We start from the raw sequence: 6,005 nt of genomic DNA, 5'->3' as shown, positions 1-6,005 counted from the left end.
CATACCCTGTGCACGTCAACAAGATGAAATAACTGGACTGATCAAAATGGTCAAAATCAAATAAATATTTATTAGGCTATAAAACAGATGGTTTTACGGAAGTTAAAACACACCATGCTAAAAGCTTATTAAACACAACAAAAACTGTTGCTGCAGAGCATATATCATGTCTACATCTCCCTCCCACTGTTCAAATAACCACCTTTCAAGACACAGACCAATTAACACGCTCAAAGGTCAACACACCTGAACACACTTAAATTGACAACAAACGACTGACGTTGAAGATGAAGTTGATGGTAAATGTTTAAATATATGGAATGGTTTGAACAATGAAACCGTTTTGGGCCCAATTAACACACAAGTAACAGAATCACACATTTAAAAGGTATAAATGAAGATGCATTGAATGCAATAAAATTCATCTTCACACAGTGTATCTCCAGTGCTTTGAATCTTTCTGTAATTTGTGTAAGATTTTTTCATAGCCTACTTATACTAAACAAAAATATAAATGCAACATGTATTTAAAGCGTTTAAAGTGTTGGTCCCATGTTTCATGAGCTGAAATAAAATATCCCAGAAATGTTCCATACTGTATGCACAAAAAGTTGTGTTCACAAATTTGTTAGTAAGCATATCTCCTTTGCCAAGATAATTAATCCACCTGACAGGTGTGGCATTTCAAGAAACTGATTAAACAGCATGATCATTACACTTTGTGCTGGGGACAATAAAAGTCCACTCTAAAATGGAGACTTAAATACTCTGACCAAGTGAGATATACATGGCGGAGGCTTAATCAAGCTAGCCGTCTCGACTACTTTCTTATGCCATTCTCTCAGGCACTAAAAGTTAGAAAAGTGTTGATAGGGGACAGAATGCGGTCGGATCATCACATAATTGGCATATGTATTACCCGTACAATATTTCCATGTGGGCGAGGATATTGGAAATTTAATCAAAGCCTACTAAATGATAAATTGTTTAGAACTAGGACAGAAGAATTTATAACTGCCTTTTTCCAGACATAACATAGGTACAGCAGATCCCCTTATTGTACGGGACACTTTTAAATATGCCATTAGAGGCCATGCAATTCAGTACTCATCTATAAAACAAAAGCAATTTATATCAAAAGAGTCCATATTATCAAAGGAAATTGAAGGATTAACAGTACAGTTAGATAGCAATAAAACTGTACCATAGAGGCACATAATAAGTCAGAGGAAAAACAAAAATAAATGGAGGAACTTATTCAAGAAAGATCCAGTGTAATATATTATAAAAATAAAGCGAACTGTATGGAATATGGGGAAAAATGCACCAAATTATTTTTCAATCTTCAACATAAGAAATGCTACCAAAAAATGTATTAAAACTTGTTAAAAATGATGGAGTCATGCATGGTTCACCAAATTATATTTTGAAAGAGGAAGTAAAGTTACTTTAAGAATATGTTTTCATTTCAGTCTCCTCCATCTCCACTAACAAACTAATTGTATGGATCTTTTCCCTAATAATAATGTATACTCTTTAGTCATATCACAGTTTACCTATTTGCTTATGGTTTTGCCTACACCTAGTGACCTGCTTTTTAAATTATATGAACAAACAATATTAAATTATTATTTGGAACGGCAAGCCAGACAAAATTAAAAGGGCCTATTTGTATAATGAATATGAATTCGGAGGGCAGAAATGATTAAATATTAAAGCATTAGACCTCTTACTAAAGGCATCATTCATACAAACGTTATACTTAAATCCAAACTGGTTCTCTAGTAAATTGGTAAGAATGTCTCATCCTGTGTTCAAGAAGGGCCTTTTCCCTTTATTCAGATTACACCTGCTCACTTTCGGTTGTTTGAAAAGGAAATAATCTCCAAAATATCGTTATTTTTTAAACAAAAAGTTGGTTGCAATTTCACTTTAATCCACTTGAAAAGACAGAACAAATAATACAACAAATAGTGGTTCAACTTAAATATACTAATTGATCAAATATATATATTTTTTAAAGGTATAATGTTGTGAATGATATCATAAATAGGACTGGTGGAGTTGTCACACATACAGCTAACACAGACATGGACATGTCTGCTCTACCCAAAATTGCAGCATTGCCACAAAAATGGAAGAGGCAAGTAGAAGGGGAAAAGGGAAGGAACTTGTATGTCAGCCCTGTACTAAAGAACATAAATGGTTAAAGAAAAGTGTGATAAATAAAAACATTGACCAATTTCATTTAACTTCTTCGGGGTAGGGGGCAGTATTCAGAAGTTTGGATGACTGAGGTGCCCAAAGTAAACTGCCTGCTACTCATGCCTAGAATCTACGATATGCATATAATTGGTAGTATTTGATGAAAAACACTCTGAAGTTTCTAAAACTGTTTGAATGATGTCTGTGAGTATAACAGAACTTATTTGGCAGGCGAAACCCCAAGCACAATCCATCCAGGGGAAAAAATGGAGGTCAATCTGTTCTCCATTAGTTTTCTATGGCAAGCCCGTTTTAATAGAAATATGATTGCAGTTCCTATTGCTTCCACTGGATGTCAACAGTCTTTAGAAATTAGAAAGAAGTCACAATAATTATTTTAGCAAAAATGTTTATTTTACAATCTGTAGAAGCTATGAGAATAGAAAGTTTCACTACTTTTGTGAAGCATCACTGCACAGTTGAAAAATATATGGCAAATAGAAATCCAAAATGGATGGTGTTAAGAAATAGATGGGAGGGGTTGAATGGAGCTGAAGGGTGGGACTAATAACAAGATAACCAATGTAAAACATACAGGGTCTGTAAAATGTAAATAGGTTCAGAACTTTTGTGAAATAGCACAGTTACAAATAGAAATCAAACTGGATGGACATCAGAAAGAGAGGAAGGACTAAAAACAAATCAAATATAACTATTATAAAATAAAATGTGTATAAGATATAAAATGAAGGTATAAGCCTAAGTGTTTATTGGTTTACTCCAATTGGGGGAAGGGTGGTAGGGTTTGCGGGGAACAATAAAGGTATATTCTATTCTAAAAAAAAGTATGTATGTCTAGATAGGTATGTATATATGTATGCATGCGTGCATATATATTTACCCCAAAAATATATGGGGGATTGGAAATGATGCAGAAGCAACATTCTTTCCGCAATATTAATGATCCACAAAAAAAATCAGAAAAAAGTGCAGTTTTGTCACACAACCCAATGTCACAGATTTATCAAGTTGAGGGACTGTGCAATTGGCATGCTGACTGCAGGAATGTCCACCAGAGCTGTTGCAAGGGAATTTGTTAATTTCTCTACCATAAGCCACCTCCAACGTCACAGGGGCCCACCCAGGAATGCGTCCCTGACCAGTCATGTGAAATCCATAAATTAGGACTTAATACATTTATTTAAATTGAATCATTTCCTTCTATGAACTGTAATTCAGTACAATGTTCGAAATTGTTACATGTTGTGTTTATATTTCCGTTCAGTATACTTTGGCCAATACATCACTTCATACTTGGTAGTGCACAAGTTTGGCTATTGGGACAAAGACAATGTAATCTACCTTTGATCTGGGCTTGAGGACATTGCTTTCAGAATGAATAACAATGATCTCATATCACAAGTGTTTCATTGTAGTAATGTACGCTTACCTCAGACGCACTGAGATAAAGCACAAGGATGCAATTATGTGCACATAAAACTCAAGTCCACATCTACAAACTAGAGTGATGACTATTTTTACAGTATATTCAGAAAATAATATAAAAAAGTACTATAATTTAGAACAAATCCATATTGAAAATTGGTAGTAATTGGCTCAGCTGGACAACTCAACCACTCAACCTGTCCTTGCAGGAATGAAATATTGGTAATGATTCATATTTGTTTCATGACTTATCTCGAGGCTGGTGAAATGATGAAACAGCCATTGAAATGGAAGCTCTTCAAAATATGAGGCAGAACAATACACTGTGTTACCTTTTTGATAATGTAAATATTACTGCAAACATCACTGAAGCCCCTTTGACCAATAAGCAAGCAGGTCTAAATGACGCTTCGAAATGTACTGTAAATATACCTTTTTAAGTAAGAAAATGCCCACACCCTCCCCCTCATAGAACTCACTCAAAATGATGTTTATGACCACGAATAACAATTACTCTAGCGACTATAATGGAGAGGCGTGACACTCCACATTATAGTGTTTATAAGCATAGATAATTACTTTGCCACTTAGTAAATGCCACGCAGGGCTACAGGCCAGAAGGTTTAGGGTTGCTGACCACCACAGATAAGCTCACTCTCCCTGCCTATAGGCATACCATACTATCAGAGCTGGCTGCAGACAATCAGATAGGGGGAAATCAGATTTAACATTTTGATGCCATAATTATAGTTCTATAAAATATATGCAACACATTTTCCACCAATAGGTTTGTGTGCCAATGTACCACACAACCAATAAACAAAGCATACCGACTTTGGGTGTTTCAATATCATGGTTTGCGTTTTCAACACCTAAATAAATGTACTATGACTATGTCAATCTGGACAAACAGAAAATACATCCATCCCTACCTTGTAGGCCTAACCAGTATTGAAGGCTTGGCTTGTCATGAAACCTTTTGGTGTTTTATAACGATTTCTCTTTCCATTCATCAAATGGCCGCTGCACAGTTTGGATTTTGTCAGTTAAAAACAATGACTTTCAGAAAGTATTCATACACCTGGACTTATTACACATTTTGTTGTGTTACAGCCTGAATAAAACATTGATTAAATAAAAATTCTCTCACCCCTCTACACACAATGAATACCCCATAATGACTAAGTGAAAACATGTTTTTATTAAATGTTGCTAATTTATTGAAAGTTATATACAGAAATATCTCACTTAAATAAGTATTCACACTCCTGAGTCAACACGTTGTAAAAGCATCTTTGGCAGCAATTACAGCTGTGAGTGTTTCTGGGTAAGTCTCTAAGAGCTTTCCACACCTGGATTGTGAACATTTTTCCAATTATTCTTTCAAAAATTCCTCAAGCTCTGTCAAATAGGTTGTTGATCATTGCAAGACAACTCAGCCACTCAGGAACATTCACTGTATTCTTGGTAAGTAACTCCAGTGTATATTTCACCTTGGGTTGTAGGTTACTGCCCTGCTGAAAGGTAAATTAATCTCCCAGTGTTTGCTGGAAAGCAGACTGAACCAGGTTTTCCCTTTAGGTTTTGCCTGTGATTAGCTCCATTCCATTTATTTTTATCCTGAAAAACTTCTCAGTCCTGAACAATTACAACCGTACACATAACATGATGCAGTCACAACTATTCTTGAAAATATGGAGAATGGTACAAAGTAATGTGTTGTATTGGATTTGCCCAAAACATACACTTTGTATTCAGGACAAAAAGTTAATTTCTTTTCCACATTATTTTAGTGCAAACAGGATGCACGTTTTGGAATATTTTTTATTCTGTACAGGCTTCCTTCTTTTCACTCTGTCAATTAGGTTAGTATTGTGAAGTAACTATAATGTTGTTGATCCATCCTCAGTTTTCTCCTATCACAGCCATGAATTAAACTCTAATGGTTTTACAGAGTGGTTTCCTTCCTTTCAGGCAACTGAATTAGGAAGGACGCTTGTATCTTTGTAGTGACAGGGTGTTTTAATTCACCATCCAATGTATAATTAATAACTTCCCCATGATCAAAAGGATATTTTTTTACCCATCTACCAATAGGTGATCTTCTTTGTGAGGCATTGGAAAACTTCCCTGGTCTAAGTCGTTGAATCTGTGTTTGAAATGCCCTGCTCGATTGAGGGACCTTACAGATAATAATTGTATGTGATTTTTAAAAGTGACCGGGATTGCACAATAAAGTCGGGGACTTATTTCCATTGTAGTCCCTATTTTTTACATAAATACATATGCAATTACATAGATAACCACTTTATTTCTGTAATGTGTCTGTGGTTGGTATGGCTTTGAGTTGCTAT

The sequence above is a fragment of the Oncorhynchus nerka genome, linkage group LG13 (assembly GCF_034236695.1).
Source record: "Oncorhynchus nerka isolate Pitt River linkage group LG13, Oner_Uvic_2.0, whole genome shotgun sequence".
In the NCBI taxonomy this organism is placed as follows: Eukaryota; Metazoa; Chordata; class Actinopteri; order Salmoniformes; family Salmonidae; genus Oncorhynchus; species Oncorhynchus nerka.
The sequence above is the reverse complement of the archived record's forward strand: the minus strand, read 5'-3'. Positions refer to the sequence as shown.